Here is a 17,470-nt window from a genome sequence, read left to right as displayed (position 1 = left end):
TGCAGAAGCGAACACATATGTGAGTAGCGCCCACATATGAAAACGATGTTCAAACCACACATGTGCGGTATCGCCGCGATTGTTAGAGCGAGAGAAATAATTCTAGCCCTCCTCTGTAACTTAAACCATGCAACCTGTAGAAATTCTTAAATGTCGCCTATGGAGATTTTTAAGGGTAAAAGTTTGTCGCCATTCCACGAGCGGGCGCAATTTTGAAGCATGACATGGTGGATATCAATTTACTCGGCGTAACATTATCTTTCACAATATAAAAAAAAGTTGGGCTAACTTTACTGATGTCTTATTTTTTTATTCAAAAATGTGTATTTTTTTAAAAAAAAGTGAATTTATAAGAACGCTGCGCAAATACGGTGTGACAGAAAGTATTGCAATGACCGCCATTTTATTCTCTAGGGTGTTAGGGAAAAAAATGTATACCGTTTGGGGGTTCTAAGTAATTTTCTAGCCAAAAAAAAAATGTTTTTACTTTGTAAACAACACATCTCAAAAAGAGGCTTGGTCCTTAAGTGGTTAAATGCATATATAAGAAAAAATGTATATACCACCACAATTTAGTGACCTCTAGTGGACAAATCTAAAAACTGAATACATTGTAAAAAAAAAACTAATATCAAACAAAGAAAATTTCCTAGAATGGCTTACTTAAAATTTACCAGTTCTTTTTAAAAGGTGCTAAAGGCACACACTGCATTAAAAAACACCATATTTTTTTTTTAAAACTTCAATATGCTGTTGATTGGATTCTTTGGGGTTAAAGGTGGATGTATTATTTTATCCACTTGATTGATATTCCAAAAGTGTACCTACATCATGACCCTGTTTCTTTTCTGAATTTTTTTTTTTTTAATGCTCAATTTTCAGGCAAATTTATGTAAATCAATAAAAGCCTCAAATTGGTCCATATTCTTTTTTTGTCCAAAACTAGCAGCTCATCCTGGTTGAAGATGCCCCTCTCCTGGACTCTCTCTTCTTTTTATGACTCCTTTCCAACCCCTGTGTTTCTTGCCTCACCTTCTCTGTAGTCTCTCCCTCTGTGTTCCGGCATCCTTGGTGAATATGTCGCTGTGGGTTGGGGTTTGTAGGGTCCCCTCCGTTCTCCCTGCCACTGAGGGGGGCTTGTAGTAAGGGGGATTTCTGCCTCTATCTCTGCACCTGTATATATATATATATATATATATATATATATATATATATATTTTAGGGGTTGCACCGATACCACTTTTCCTGACAGGCTCCATGGCAGCATACGTGTGGGTTGACCCCGCCTCCATAACTACCCAATAGGACCCCTCCCTATAAATTTCAGCTGTGGGCTCTCAGCCGTGTTCCTTTTTTGTCCTCCTCCGTAGGACCTTATGTTTGGTTCTCCTACCTGAAGACGATGTCCTGCGATCGTATCGGCCGACTGATGTGATGTCTCATCCCTCCAATAAGCCTTGACGTTTAGCAGGGTATGGAGTGTATTGCAGAGTAAGCGCTGAAGAGCTGGAGTCATTCTTGAATGAAAAGCGCGCACAGGCCGATTGCCTAGCAGTATGCAGGTGGCCATTATCTGCCAAAAGCCCGGTGTGTGTATGGATGTTCCGGCCGAGTCGATCGTAGGTGGTGGTGAGCATATATCGCCTTCATGGCAGCAGTGTATATATTTGTTGTTGTTGTTTTTTTTAAAAGCCTGGGGAAGCTTGCAGAGCTCGGGAATGATCGTGGGCATAGTGGCGACTTCCCTGAGCATCTGCAGAGCCTTCCCCAGGTAAGTGCAGTACAGATGGATCTGTGCTTGCTGTTTTGCTTTCTGGTGTATCTGATTACTCTGTGTTCACCTGCAGTGATTCCCAGCATCAGCCATGGACTCTTCACTGCCTCCTGGTGGCCAGTCCTCTCGCAGCAGGTAGGATTTGAAAGTATTTTTCTTTACTTACCTGCTGGGGGGAAGAGAGCGGAGTGTAGGGCATCATTCTGACTTTGTGCCTTTCTCTTTTCCTGTCTTCCTTCTTTCCTTAGCCCTTCTAGGTCTGATCAAAGACAAAGTAGTTCCCGCAGAAGGAGCGGGTCATCTAAATCACACCACCGGCATTCCTCCTCTGGCTCTAGACACCATGGTTCATCCTCTAAGTCTAAAGACCACAGTAGAGGCTCTCCTCACCCCCCCTCATCTCATAGGGGACTGGAGAAAATATGTTGGGGATGCAGGGTCCCAGTTCCTGCCAGCAAGTCTCTCTGTGACCGCTGTTTTTCTAAAGCAGCTAATGAGAGGGAAGGTGCAGACCAACACCTGGAAACTCTAATAAAGCGAGTCATGAAAGAATCGCTGCAGGAGAGAGACGCTGCAAAGCCTCGTGATTCTCCTCAAGATCCACTGATTCCCCTGTCAGAAGAGGGTCCAGTCCCTGAGACGTGGGAGTCTTCTCAACCTGGTCACCAGTCAGCTCCCCCTTCAGATAGTGGGTCAGAAGCAGATGATCCTGGGATGGGCTTTGAATACGCCCTGGTTCCTTCTCTGGTGAAAGCTGTTAAAAACGCTCTGGTTTGGGAAGAACCAGTTATTTCTCCTGCTAAACAGAGAAAGTTTTTCAAACAACTCAGCAAGGAGCGTCATTATTTTCCTTTCCTCACGGAAGTAGGTGCTATAATTTTTGAAGAATGGGGCAAGATGGATAAAAAAAGCTCTATGCAATCTAAAATCGCAAAACTATACCCTTTCAAGGAAGAAGAGGTTAAACACCTTGAGTCAGCTCCCTTGGTAGATGCTGCATTAATGAGGCTTGTGAGATATGTGACTCTGCCTCTTGAAGATACAGTCTCATTTAACCGGTTCAATACAGGGCAATTTCACCCCCTTCCTTCCCAGGCCAATTTTTAGTTTTCAGCGCTGTCGCACTTTAAACGTCAATTGCGCGGTCGTGCGACGTTGTACCCAAAAAAAATTGACGTCCTTTTTTCACCACAAATAGAGCTTTTTTTTGGTGGTATTTGATCGCCTCTGCGGTTTTTATTTTTTGCGCTATAAACAAAAGAAGAGCGACAATTTTGAAAAAAACACAATATTTTTTACTTTTTGCTATAATAAATATCCCAATTTTTTTTTTTAAAAACACATTTTTTCCTCAGTTTTGGCCGATACGTTTTCTTCTACATATTTTTGTTTAAAAAAATCGCAATAAGCGTATATTGATTGGTTTGCGCAAAAGTTATAGCGTCTACAAAATATGGGATAGATTTATGGCATTTTTAAAAAAAAAAAAATTTTTTATTTTTTTAGCGGCGATCGCGATTTTTTTTGGTGACTGCGACATTATGGCGGACACATCGGACACTTTTGACACATTTTTGGGACCAATCACATTTATACAGCGATCAATGCTATAAAATTGCATTGATTACTATGTAAATGTGACAGGCAGTGAAGGGGTTAACCACTAGGGGGCGGGGAGGGGTTAATGTGTTTCCTAGGGAGTGATTACTAACTGAAGGGGGAGGGGACGCACTAGGGGAGGAGACCGATCAGTGTTCCTCCGTTCTGGGAACACAGATCGCTCTCCTCAGAGCTGACAGGCTGTGGATCTGTGTGTTTACACACACAGATCCACATGCCGGCCCGGTTAACGGGCAATCGCGGGTGCCCGGCGGACATCGCGGCCGCCGGGCACACGCACCGGGTCCCGAGGAACGCGGCGGGCGCGCGCGCTCCCGGCGGCGCGCGCGCGCCCCCTAGACGCCCGGGAGTCCCAGGACGTCATATGACGTCCACCCAGGATGGGAGATCCCATCTGGGGACGTCATATGACTATGGGCGGGTAGGGAAGTGCTTAAAGATCCGCTGGAGAGACGGATTGATGCCGACCTAAAAAGGATTTACCTGACAGCAGGCACAGTGTGCAAACCCGCTCTGGCCTTAGCAGCAGTCTCTAAAGCTTTAGAGGCATGGTCAGACAATGTGAATGATTCTCTTAGAGGTATCTCTGAAGAAGCGGCTAAGAGCTCCCCTATTCAGGAAATCAGGCTTGCCTCTGCCTTTCTGGGGGAGGTCTCTATTGACATTGTTCGCCTAGTGGCTCGGGTGATGTTGTCATCGGTCACCGCCCGTCGGGCCTTGTGGCTGCGACCTTGGTTGGCGGATCCAGCCTCTAAGCAGGCTTGGTGCCGTATTCCATTTGAGGGTTCATCCCTCTTCGGCAACAAGCTTGATAGCGCCATTACCCGGGCTACGGGTGGTAAATCGGGGTTCCTCCCTCAAGACAGGCGTTTACAGAACCAAAAACGCACCTTTTCAAGATCGCAGAACACCGACCGTGCAAGGGAAGCACGTAGCTATAGGCCTGGTCGGGAATTTTCTAGATCCTGGAAATCCAGGCAGTCCTCTTTTAAAAAGCCCACAAAAGGGGCTTCTACCAGTAACCAGGACTCCACTAAGTCCTTTTGAAATTGGGCCCGCTCAAACATGTCAGGTAGGGGCTCGTCTGCTCCACTTCCGGCATGTTTGGGCAGCCTCAAGTCGGGATTTCTGGACTGTCAAGACAGTGTCCTCAGGCCACACCTGGGTTTTCAACAGCACTCCCAGACTAAGATTTATACCAACAAATCTTCCAAGTTCAGAGGAGAAGAAACAAGTTCTTTTAGCTTACATAAGCTCTTTATTGGCTCAAAACGCAGCCATTCCTGTTCCAGATGGCGAACGAGGAGAAGGCATGTATTCTCCTCTGTTTCTGGTACAGAAGAAGAACGGCACATGGAGGCCTGTTATAGACCTGACTCATCTCAACCGGTTTATCCGAAAGGAAAAATTCAAGATGGAGTCACTATTAACGATTCAACAATCAGTTCATCTAGGAGATTGGCTGGTGTCAATAGACTTGAAAGACGCCTACTTTCATGTCCCAGTGGCGGCAGACTTCCAAAAGTTCCTTCGCTTTGCTGTAGGCGATCAACACTTACAGTTTACCTGCCTTCCATTTGGTCTCACAACATCACCTCGGGTGTTTTCCAAGGTTCTGCTGGCTGTTGTTGCTCTGCTCCGAGTCAAAGGAGTTCGCCTTCACCACTATCTAGACGACCTCCTCCTTCTAGCCCAGGACAAGGGTCAGCTTCTAGAGCACAGGAGTCTAGTAATTGCCACTCTCCAAGAGTTTGGGTGGCTCCTGAATTTGGAGAAAAGTCACCTGATTCCGTCTCAGTCTCTCATATTTCTAGGTGCCCATTTCAACACACTAGAAGGCACCATCTCGCTACCCGAGGAGAAGATTGTGGTGATCCGGGACAGGATCCGTTCAACCCTTGCTTCATCTCACCTATCCGCTCTTCAATGTCTGAAGGTGATTGGCACAATGGCAGCCACCATTCCCATGGTGAAGTGGGCTCAATGGCACACTCGCCCATTCCAGAAAGGGTTTCTCCAACAGTGGGATTCTCCCAGCAAGAATCAGCGCATCCTCCTCACTCCATCCATGAGAGAGTCTCTCCTTTGGTGGCTCCAAGGGAAAAATCTCTGCAATTGCCATTCGATTCTTCCCATCACATGGGTCACAGTGACCTCAGATGCCAGCAATCAGGGCTGGGGTGCTCATTGCCTGTCAGAAGTGGCTCAGGGCAGATGGATCTCGCCTTCTCAGAAGACTGTATCCAACATTCTGGAACTTCGAGCGGCCTTTCAGGCGCTCAGATCCTTCCACCATCTGATAAAGAACTCCTCAGTGATGCTCCGGTTGGACAATACATCCGCGGTGGCCTATATAAGGAAACAAGGTGGGACTCGCAGCTGGTCCCTCCTAAGGGAAGTGGAGCCAATCATGAACTGGGCTCAGAGGAATCTGTCCAACATTTCGGCAGTCTACATTCCGGGGGTCCAGAATGTTCAGGCGGACTTTCTGTCCCGTGTTCAAATGGACAACAACGAGTGGTCCCTGCACAAAGAGGTGTTCAAATGGCTCCTGACACTGGGAGTGTCTCCAGAAGTGGATCTGTTTGCATCCCCATGCAACTACAAACTCACCAAGTATTACTCGAGGTTCCGGGATCCCCAAGCATATGGGATAGATGCCCTCACGGATCGGTGGAGGTTCAACAAGGCGTATGCCTTCCCTCCGGTACCTGTGATACTCCAGTTTCTCCGCAGGCTCAGAACAGAGGAAGTGGAAGTCATGGCAGTGATACCGTTTTGGCCCAACAGGCCATGGTTTCCCCTCTTAACTCTCCTCAGTTATCGGGAGTCAATCCCTCTGCCTCTCAGGGCGGATCTTCTGTCCCAAGGTTCTATCCTGCATCCATGCCCTGCTCATCTACATCTCAGGGTTTGGTTTTTGAGAGGGGAAGGCTTGAAGCCTTAGGTTGTCCAGAAGAAGCCATCCCGACGCTTCTGAATGCCAGACGGAAGAGCACTAATAGAGTGTATGAACGTATCTGGTCCAAGTTCACAGAGCACATGGCCTCTAGACCTAATCCTTGTGGTTCTCCAAAAGTCCAGGATATCCTCAGCTTTCTGCAAACAGGGTTGGATTTGCCTCTAGCAGTAAGTTCCCTTCGTGTGCAAATATCAGCCATCTCGGCATTCACTGGAATTTCATGGGCTAACCACGCCCTGGTTCGCCAATTCTTCAAGGGTGCTATCAGGCCAAGACCTCAAAGGAAACCGAGATTCCCTAAATGGGATCTTCCCCTTGTCCTAGATTTCCTTTCCACGCTTGGAACAGATCCTGAGAATCCTCTATCAGTTAAAGACCTCACACTCAAGACCGTCTTCCTGGTGGCAGTAACTTCAGCCAAGAGAGTGTCTGAAATCAGGAACTTAGGTTCCAAAGAGCCTTTCCTGACCTTTTTCCCAGATAGAGCAGTATTAATTCCCATGTTGGGCTCAAACCCTAAAGTGACTTCTATTTTTTACGAAAATCAGGAAATTGTATTGCCTACCTTTAACACAACAGAAGGTCAAGAAGTTCATCCCCTTGATGTGGGACATACTTTGAGTCAATACCTGGAAGATACGGAATCATTTAGACAGACGGATTTCCTTTTCATTCTTCTACAAGGAAAAAATAGAGGAAAACGGGCCTCAATCAGATCCATCTCTGCTTGGATAGTACAGACCATTCAAAGGGCTTATAAAGCGAAGGGCTTGGCTCCTCCAGAGGCAGTGACTGCACACTCAACTCGGAGTATTTCAACCTCGTGGGCGGCTTCTCTTCATGTCGCACCCGAAGTTATATGTAGAGCGGCTTCCTGGTCATCTATCAATACGTTTGTTTCCCACTATTGTGTTGAACCTGCCGCTTTGTCATCCATTAATTTTGGTTTGAAAGTGCTGTCAGTGGACAGTGTTAAATAAATTTATTTTCTCGCTCAGCATTGTGCCCACCCGGGTGTGTTTGGCGAGTTATTTCCCACACGTATGCTGCCATGCAGCCTGTCAGGAAAACGGAAAATTTATATCAAATACTTACCGTAATTTTCCTTTCCTGATAGGCTCCATGGCAGCAGGAGTCCCTCCCAATGCTTGGAGTAGGCTAGTTACGAAACACGGCTGAGAGCCCACAGCTGAAATTTATAGGGAGGGGTCCTATTGGGTAGTTATGGAGGCGGGGTCAACCCACACGTATGCTGCCATGGAGCCTATCAGGAAAGGAAAATTGCGGTAAGTATTTGATATAAATTTTCCGTTTTTTAAGACCGAGTGCAAGTACCGATCCTTTTTTTTTTTTTTTTACCTATACCGATTATCAATACTTTTTTTTAACCACTTGCTTACTGGCCACTTAAACACTGTACCCAAATGATTTTTTTGGCCTTTTTTTCATACAAATAGAGCTTTGTTTTGGTGGTATTTGATCACCTCTGGGTTTTTTATTTTTTGCGCTATAAATGAAAAAAAAGACCAAAACTTTTGAAAAAAAAAAGAATTTTTCTAAATTTCTGTGATAAAATTTTGCAAATTATTAATTTTTCTTCATATATTTTGGCCACAATTTATACTGCTACATATCTTTGGTAAAAATAACCAAAAATTAGTGGAAGTTATTTGGTCTGTGTGAATGTTTTAGAGTCTACAAACTATGGTGCAAATCATAAAAAAATTATCACATCTGATGTACTGGTGGCCTATCTCATTTCTTGAGACCCTAACAAGCCAGGAAAGTACAAATGCCCCCCAAATAACCCCTTTTTGGAAAGTAGACATTTCAAGGTATTTAGTAAGAGGCATGGTGAGTTATTTGAAGTTGTAATTTTTTCCCACAATTCTTTGCAAAGTTAAGATTTTTTTTTCACAAAATTGTCATTGTAATAGCTCATCTGTCTCACATGGCATGTGCATACCACAAATGACACCCCAAAATACATTCTGCTACTCCTCCTGAGTTTTACGATACCACATGTGTGTGACTTTTTCACTGCCTGGCCACATACAGATGCCCAACATGCAGGGAGCACCATCAGGTGTTCTAGGAGCATAAATTACACATCACATTTCTCAACCACCTATTACACTTTTGAAGGCCCTGGAGCACCAGGACAATGGAAACACCCACAAAATGACCCCATTTTGGAAAGCTAACACCCCAACATATAATCTATGAGGCATAATGAGTCTTTTGAACAGTTCATTTTTTTCCAGAAGTTTCTGGAAAATGTGAGAAAAAAATTAAAACGCATTTTTTTTTTTTACACAAAGTTTATAAGATATCTCCAACACATAGCATTTAGATAGGAAAAATGACACCCCAAAATACATTCTGCTACTCCTCCTGAGTATGGCGATACCAAATGTGTGAGACTTCTACACAGCCTGGCCACATATAGAGATCCAACATGCAAGGAACACATAGCATGCACATACCAAGAATATACCCCAAAATACATTATGCTGAGCAAAGCATAAACAAAAGATTACCTGTGGTTGTAGTAGCGCAGTTGTACACGGGAGGATAGCACTGGCCCAGGTAGCAGGCAGGGACTTGGTCAGCAAAAGCGAACACAATTGTCCAGGTAGCAGGCAGGGATACTGTCCATATAAAGTCCAGGGTCAGTGCAGACAGAGATATTGTCAGCAGTGCCAAAAATATTGGTCCTGGTAGTAGGCAGGAACATGTGGTGTGGTCAGTGCGACAGGCAGAGACATAATGGCAGTCCTACAGGCAGCAGGCAGAAGTAGGGCCTCATTCAGGACAGAATGGGGACAGGGGTAGAGGCTTCTCCCACCCAAATCTCTTTGAAGCCTCCGAGTCTCCAGACCCTAAACTAGGAATCAGGGCTGGACTGGGAGAAAAATTTGGCCCTGGACTTCATCATGACCGGCCCACTTTCATTTTGAGTGTCCCCAACAGCGCCCCCTTACATCAGTGTGTCCCCAAAAGTATCCCCCTTACATCAAAGTGTCCCCAAAAGCATCCCCCTTACATCAGAGAGTCCCAATCAGCAGCTCCCTTCACAGCGAGTCCCCATCAGCAGCCCCTTCACATCAGAGTCCCCATCAGCAGCCCCCTTCACATGAAAGTCCCCATCAGCAGCCCCCTTCACATGAAAGTCCCCAAAAGCAGCCCCCTTCACATCAGAGCCCCCACCAGCAGCCCCCTTCACATCAGAGTCCCCATCAGCAGCCCCCTTCACATCAGAGTCCCCATCAGAAGCCCCCTTCACATCAGACAGTCCCCATCAGCAGCCCCCTTCACATCAGTGTGTCCCCATCAGAGAGTCCCCATTAGCAGCCCACTTCACATCAGAGTTCCCATTAGCAGCCCCCTTTACATCAGAGTCCACATCAGCAGCCCCCTTCACATCAGAGTCCCCATCAGCAGCCTCCTTCACATCAGAGTCCGCACCAGCAGTCCCCTTCACATCAGTGTGTCCCCATCAGAAGCCCCCTTCACATCAAAGAGTCCCCATCAGCAGCCCCCTTCACATCAGAGAGCCCCAATCAGCAGCACCACCAGCAGCCCCCTTCACATCAGAGTGTCCTCCCTCTCCTCCCCCTCCTACATGTACTCCCAGTTTTGAAGGCAGCTTCTCATTCCTCTCTCCAGTCATGTGATAACAAGTGTTAAGTGGAGAGAGAAAGGAAAGTTTGCCGGCTGTCTATCTCCCCCTGCAGGCTGGAGGGAGCAGAAAGCCTAATCCTCTCTCCAGCAAGTGACGGAAGCTGCTCCTCCTGACAGGAGTGAAATCGCGATCACTCACTGTCAGAGAGGAGTGGCTCCAGGACTGCACCTGACCAGCCCACTGAGCCATCGGCCCACCGGGAAACTCCCGGTAGTCCAGATGGCCAGTACATGCCTGCTAGGAATGAGAAAACAAAAAAAATAGCTTTCTTCATCCAGAAAAACAATTCTGGAGCCCCTCACATATGTGAGACCCCTGTGTTGAATCCCACTAGTCTAGTAGCAGGGTACAAGATCAGTCCATGAGGCAGGCAAAAAACATGGTCAAACAGTCCAAGGTCAGTTCCAGATCAGGCAGAGGTATGTACAGAATCGTTAGGCAGAAGCATGGTCGAATAACTGTCCAGGGTCAGTTCCAGATCAGGCAGAGGTATGTACAGAATCGTTAGGCAGAAGCATGGTCAAATAACAGTCCAAGGTCAGTTCCAGATCAGGCAGAGGTATGTACAGAATCGGCAGGCAGAAGCATGGTCGAATTACAAGCCAGGGTCAGTTACAGAGCAGCCAGCGGCATAAGGGCTGTGAAGGTGTGTGAAGGCAGGAACTGAGGATTACGTTTACCATACTTCACTAATAATTTATTGAAGTATGGTAACGGCGAAAACATTCACCTATGCAGAGGCCTGGTTGGAAAAGACATTGTGCACAATAAAAAGATGTGTCTCTTCTGAGTCTAGTACACACCTTACATTTTTTTTTACGTCGTTGGCCTGTTGGTTTGGGAGGGATTTTATCGGGAAAGTGGCGTTTGGAGAGTCGACTAAGAACATCTTATCAGATATTTTCTGGTGGGCCGTTCGGGGAAAAAAGGGCAGTGAAAACTTCCTCCTGGTAGCCAAGGAAGTGTTTGGGGTTTTGGGTGGAGTTGCGGTAAATTACATATGAGTTGGCCAATTGAAAAAAATAAATTGCGACTTTTTTTTATACCAATGGTATATCAGTCTTGTGGCAAGGTATGGTTCCAGCATTTGGTCATTGAAGTCGACTCCCCCCATGAACAAATTATATTCATAGCATTTTGGTTTTTGTATGGGGCCATTCCTTCTGGGGATTTCCACGAAGGTATCATTGTGGATCGAAGACAACATTTAGACATCCCTTTTGTCCCTCCACTTTACTGCCAAAATCTCCTTGTTTCGCAGACTTGCCGTTTCTCCTTTTCTCAACTTTTTATTGACAAGACTTTGAGGAAAGCCCTTCAGGTTCTTTTTTACGGTGCCACATGCTGGCGTCTTCTTCCGGTGAAGGTTGTGGAACAGGGGCAGAGATGTGTATAAGTTGTGTACCTATAAATGGTAGCCTTTTTCCGGTAGGGGGTATACGATCTCCCAAAAAATGTTCCCGCTTGATCCCAAGTAGTCTGGGCAATTAGGGGGTTGCAGCTGGGTGTCCTTCCCTGTGTACACTTTGAAGGCATATATGTACCCTGTGACTCGGTCACACAATTTGTATACCTTCACCCCATAGCGGGCCCTTTTGCTGGGAATAAATTGTTTGATTTTAAGCCTGCCACTAAATTTAACAAGGGACTCATCCACACATATGTGTTGGTCCGGGGTAAACAGCTGAGGGAATACTTCAGAAAAATAATTCAGAAGTGGCCGAATTTTGAAAAGCCTGTCATAATTTGGGTCATTTCGGGGAGGGCACTGGGTATTATCTTTGAAATGAAGGAACCTCATTATCATGAGGTATCTGGTTCTGGGCATTATCTTGGAGAAGATTGGCATGTGGTGGATGGGGTGGGTTGACCAATAGGACATCAAAGTGTTTTTTTTGGTGAGTCCCATACAAAATGTGAGGCCTAAAAAACCTTCAACTCCTCCACCGTTAGGTCTCTCCACTCATAGGGATGGGCATACTAGGACGTTGGATTATTTAAAATAAATTACTGTGCATAAAGGTTGCACTGGGCCACAATTGTTGATAGCATGTCCTCTGTAAAAATTAAATCAAAAAAATTTATTGGGAAAAAATTCTCTGTGTCCACCTGGACTCCTGGCTGGGCAGTGAAAGGGGGAATGTTGTCTTCTCCTGAATTAGGAGGAAGCCACAAGGGGTTTTGAAGGGCATAGGGAAGGCTGGCATGGGTCCTTGGCCTTTCTTGCCGAGGTACTGCGGTGCTGGTGGATGGCACTGCGGTGCTGGTGGATGGCACTGCCTCCTCACCAAAACGCCTTTGTTTGGCGGGCAGAATATCTTTCTCCTCTGTGTCACTCAGTGTTCCCCTACTGAGGGCTGGCTCATAATTTACATCCGAATCAGAATTGGAGTCTGAAAGGGAATCCGAAAAAGAGAGCTCCCCATTGCTCTCGTCGGCCTGGGAAAGTATTTGGTACGCCTCCTCGGCAGAAAAGCATCTTTTGGACATGGTTGCTGGTTGTGATGCGACTACACAGGTGTGTGCTAAGCCTGCACTGATGGGCACTGATGGGCACTGATGGGCACTGATGAGGCGGCACTGATGAGCACAGATGGGCACTGAGGTGGCACAGAGGGGCACTGATGAGGTGGAACAGATGTGCACTGATGAGGCGGCACAGATGTGCACTGATGAGGTGGAACAGATGTGCACAGATGAGGTGGAATAGATGTGCACTGATGAGGTGGCACAGATGGGCACTGATGAGGCGGAACAGATGTGCACTGATTGATTGCACAGATGTGCACTGATGAGGCGGCACAGATGGGCACTGATTGATTGCACAGATGTGCACTGATGAGGCAGCACAGATGGACACTGATTGGCACAGGTGGGTACTGATGAGGTGGCACAGGTGGGCACTGATGAGGCGGAACAGATGTGCACTGATCAGATGGCACAGATGTGCACTGAAGAGGCGGCACAGATGTGCACTGATTGTGAAGATGTGCAGATGGACACGGATCACCAATGGCAGATTAGCACAGTTGAGCACCGATTGGCACTGTACTGATGGGGCACTGTTTGGGCATTGTTGGCACTGTTTGCACTGTACTATGTGTTTTTTCACTCACAGATCGCTGTCAGATGCTCTCTCCTCACACGCGATCTCTGTGTAAGAAGAGAGAGCCGGCAATGAGAGATGATCTCATATGTTTACATTTGAGATCATCGCTCATTGGCCACGCCGATCGCGCTGTAAATGGCTGCTGTGACTGGCCATTTACAGCGATCTGTGATTGGCTGTGTCCAAGGGACACGGCCAACACAGAATTTCCCCGATGCACTCGTGAGCGCGCACTGGGAGCGAGGAAAGGGGAGGCTGTCATATGACGGCCTCCCGGAAACTGAGGTCAGCGCTGTAGCCGTCATTCGGCTATGGCCTGGACGTCAAGAGGTTAAATGTCATGTGACAGTGGCACTAATATGCGGCACTGATAGATTGCACTGATGGGCACTGATGAGGCGTGGACTGTGTCAGCGTTTTTTATTTTTTTTTTACAATTTTATTTTTTACAATTTATTTTTTTATTATTTTTTACAATTCATATATGTTTTGTTATTTCTTTACAATGCTTTCTTTTTCTTTTGGGGGGGGGGTTGGCAGTGTCAATGTTGGCGATGTCAGTGTGACCACTGACATCTCCCCTTTGAGACAGAGAAAGGGACTGAGAACACAGGTTCCCCAGTCCCTTTCTCTGTAGCCTCAACTGCATCGGAGATGAATAGACAGGAGACAGTGGCTTCTCTCCATTCATAAACTGAGACATTGTAAATACAGTTTATGATGATCAGTTATGGATAGACAGAGTCAGTAAACACTGACTGTTCAATCGGAAAAGGAAAGAGTCGGTAAATGACATATATACTGGCTCCTTCCACAGCTCTCCATCCTGACAGATCTTGGGGGGGGGGGGGGGACACCGGAGGAGGACCCCGGGAGCACAGAGGGGGACCTGGAGGACAGGGACCGGAGGAGGTGATGGAGAGAGGTAGGAGGACACCGGAGAGAGGGAGGACCCGGGGAGCTGGAGGAACACATAGGGGACAGTCAGGGGTGATCAGTGGGGCAGCGGGGGCAGTTACAAGCATCTTTCTCCCTGTAACCTTTCAATAAAGCAGCTGACAGCCGCGGGAGGGAGAGGGGGAGAAGCGGCTGTCAGAAAAGCTATACGGGGGATCGGTGCTTGTAATTGCCCCCGTCACTGCACTGTGAGGCTGCCCGGCCCCCCTGCTACACTGAGGATGCCTGGCCCAATACGACAGTTATCGGATTAAGCATCAGAACATTTGCACGAGTACCGATACTCATGCAAATGCTTGGTATTGGCACCAATATATATATATATATATATATATATATATATATATATAAATAAACCAACTGAAAAATAAAACATTACAATTGAGAAGGAAGCGGGGGTGGGGGGCATGTGTGTCAATGGAGCATGACTCCATAGACACACAGCTTGGCCGCGAGCATGCACTGTGTGCCCCCATAGTAAGCAGCTTGCTATGGGGGCACACAAAGAAGAGAAGGCGCCAAGATCGCTGGCAGGGGACCTTAGAAAAGGAGGGTCAGCACCACTTTGTGCAATACCATTGCACATAGCCAGTGAGTATAACATTTATTATTTTAATTTTTAAAAAATTACCTTTAGTAATATTTTAAACCTCATTTCTTCTAATCTCCAATTGTGGCTGCATGCTGCATGCCCTCTTCAGGGACCTTAAGAGTAAAATATTTATTACAGTTATTTATTGAAATCACCTTTAATTTATTTGTACATTGCAACGATATTTCCTCTTCTCCAGAGTAAATTTGTCCCTCACACAAGGGCACTAAGCTTCTTAGTATGGAATTCAGGAGTTTTTTTTTAGACATGCATTTAAACTAAGAACTGGGGGCAAAGATTTAATTGTTGAGGAACATTTCTGCCCCCAGCAGGTTAAAACAAATGTAAGAGTTTGTGTTGCAAAGGACTGGGCTGATGGGGTAGTTACTTCAGTTAAAGTTTCTGGTGCTAAAAATAAAACAGTAGATAGCAGTCATGTCATGTGCACTATTGCTCGTAGTTTAGGCAACAAGCTTTTTGAGCTGACAGTCTAGAGACAACTTGGACCTTGTTGCAATTAGAGAAACATGGTTCAAGGATTCAAATGACTGGGAAATAACTATACCAGGGTATACACTATAGATGAATGACAGAGTAGGGATGGGGGAGGTAGAATTGCCATTTACAGTACAAGTCCAGAGACAGGTGAAAAAAAATTGTGAAAGATCTGAGGGATAAAACATATCAGAAAGAGTTATGCCGCGTACACACGATTGGACTTTACAGCATACTTGGTCCGGCGTACCGGATTTTGTCAGACAATTCGATCGTGTGTGGGCTCCAGCGGACTTTGTTTTATCAAAAGTTTGACAGACTTAGATTTGAAACATGTTTCAAATCTATCCGGCGGACTCGAGTCCGGTCAAAGTCCGCTCGTCTGTATGCTAGTCCGACGGACAAAAACGAGGCTAGGGCAGCTATTGGCTATTGGCTATGAACGTCCTTGTTTTAGTCCGGTTGTACGTCATCACGTACGAATTCGACGGACTTTGGTTGATCGTGTGTAGGCAAGTCCGTTCATTCGGAAAGTCCGTCGTAAAGTCCGTTAAAAAGTCAGCCGGGCAAAGTATGCCGTAAATTACGGTCGTGTGTACGCGGCATTAGGGAACTTAAAGTGGTTGTAAACCCTGCTTGGTAATTTTTACCTACAGGAAAGTCAATAATAAGGCTTACCTGTAGGTAAAATGAATATGAATATCCCCTAAAGGTGCACTGTTTGAGATATTTACCCTGCATGCAGCCAGTGACATTACTGACGCATGCACTCTAAAGGTCCGACATACCTTGCCGGAACTTCAGAGCTTCGCGCAGGAACTGAAGGCTCCTGCGTGCATGCACGGGAGTGACTTAATCACGGCTCCGACCAATTACAGCGACGGAGCTCGCGAACCTGGAAGAAAGAGAGGGGGACATGTCAGCCCTCTCAGCGGTGACTTTACAGCACTGGAAGGCTTCATTCCAAGGTGAGTATTACATAATGTGCTAGTATGCAATGCATACTAGCACATTATGCCATTGCCTTGCAGGTTTTTTGTTTTTTTTAACATCCGCTGTTTACAACCGTTTTAATATGTGCAGTCTGGAGGAAAGAAGGGCAAGGGGAGACATGGCTAAAATCTTTAAATACACCAACGGGGTAAATTAGGTTCAAGAGGGCAGCATTTTTAATATGAAGTCAAGTTCCAAAACACAGGGATATGGCCTCAAACTAGCAGGAGGAAAGTTCAAAGCCAATCTTAGAAAGTATTTTTTTACCGAAAGGTAGTTAATGATTGGAACAGATTTCCAGCAGAGGTGGCAGCAGAGGTACTGAGTCAGTCAACAGTAAGTGGATTAAAAAAAAAAAGTCGAAAAACATATATTAAAAAAACAGGGGGGGGGGGGGGGGGCACAGACACGATGGACCACTTGGTTTTTTTCTGTTGTCACTTTTCTATGAATAATTGTAATCTGTGTAATCAAGCCTCATAGCTAAGGATTTCCATTCCCCTTGTTTATTTTTCTGCCCTTTGCTGAACTCCTTCTAACTCAACATCATTCCTGAGGATTGATGACCAAAATGGAACTGCATATTCAAGATGAGGCTGAACCAGCGTTTTGTAAAGGTGTAGAATTATTATTTTATGTCATGAATTGATGCCATTATTAATACATAACAGTGTTTTGCTAGCTTTGTTAGCTGTGGCTTGGTATTGTATGCTATTGCGAAGTCTGGGATCTACATGCACCCCCAGATCCTTTTCCACCACGGTTTCTCCCAGGGAAGCCTTTCTAAGTGTGTTTGTATGTGTATTGCTACTGTAGTGTAAACTCTGTTACATTCCTGTCTGAAACCGGTCAGGGACCAGCACTGCTGGAGCTGAGGGACTCTCCTAGCTGCCAGGGGAAGAACTCCTACAGTGAGAGTGTGGGGGAAGCGAAGGGAAAGGATAGACAGATTCTGGTGGTAGGGGACTCAATTCTTAGAAGGACAGAGAGGGCAATCTGTGACAAAGACCTGAAGCGCCGAACTGTATGCTGTCTACTGGGCGCTCGGGTTCGGCACATCGCGGATCTGGTGGACAGATTACTGGGAGAGGCTGCGGAAGACCCAGCTGTCATAATGCACGTTGGCACCAATGACAATGTCAGAGGCACAGAACAGTTTTAGGGACTTAGGAGCTAAATTGAAGAAAAGGACCTCCAAGGCAGTCTTGATCCCTTTGGAGCTCTACCCATAAGGATTCCACCTCCTCCCTCTCAGGAATACTACCGGTACATCGAGCCACACC

The sequence above is a fragment of the Aquarana catesbeiana genome, linkage group LG03 (assembly GCF_042186555.1).
Source record: "Aquarana catesbeiana isolate 2022-GZ linkage group LG03, ASM4218655v1, whole genome shotgun sequence".
NCBI lineage: Eukaryota > Metazoa > Chordata > Amphibia > Anura > Ranidae > Aquarana > Aquarana catesbeiana.
Note: the sequence above shows the minus strand (reverse complement) of the source record.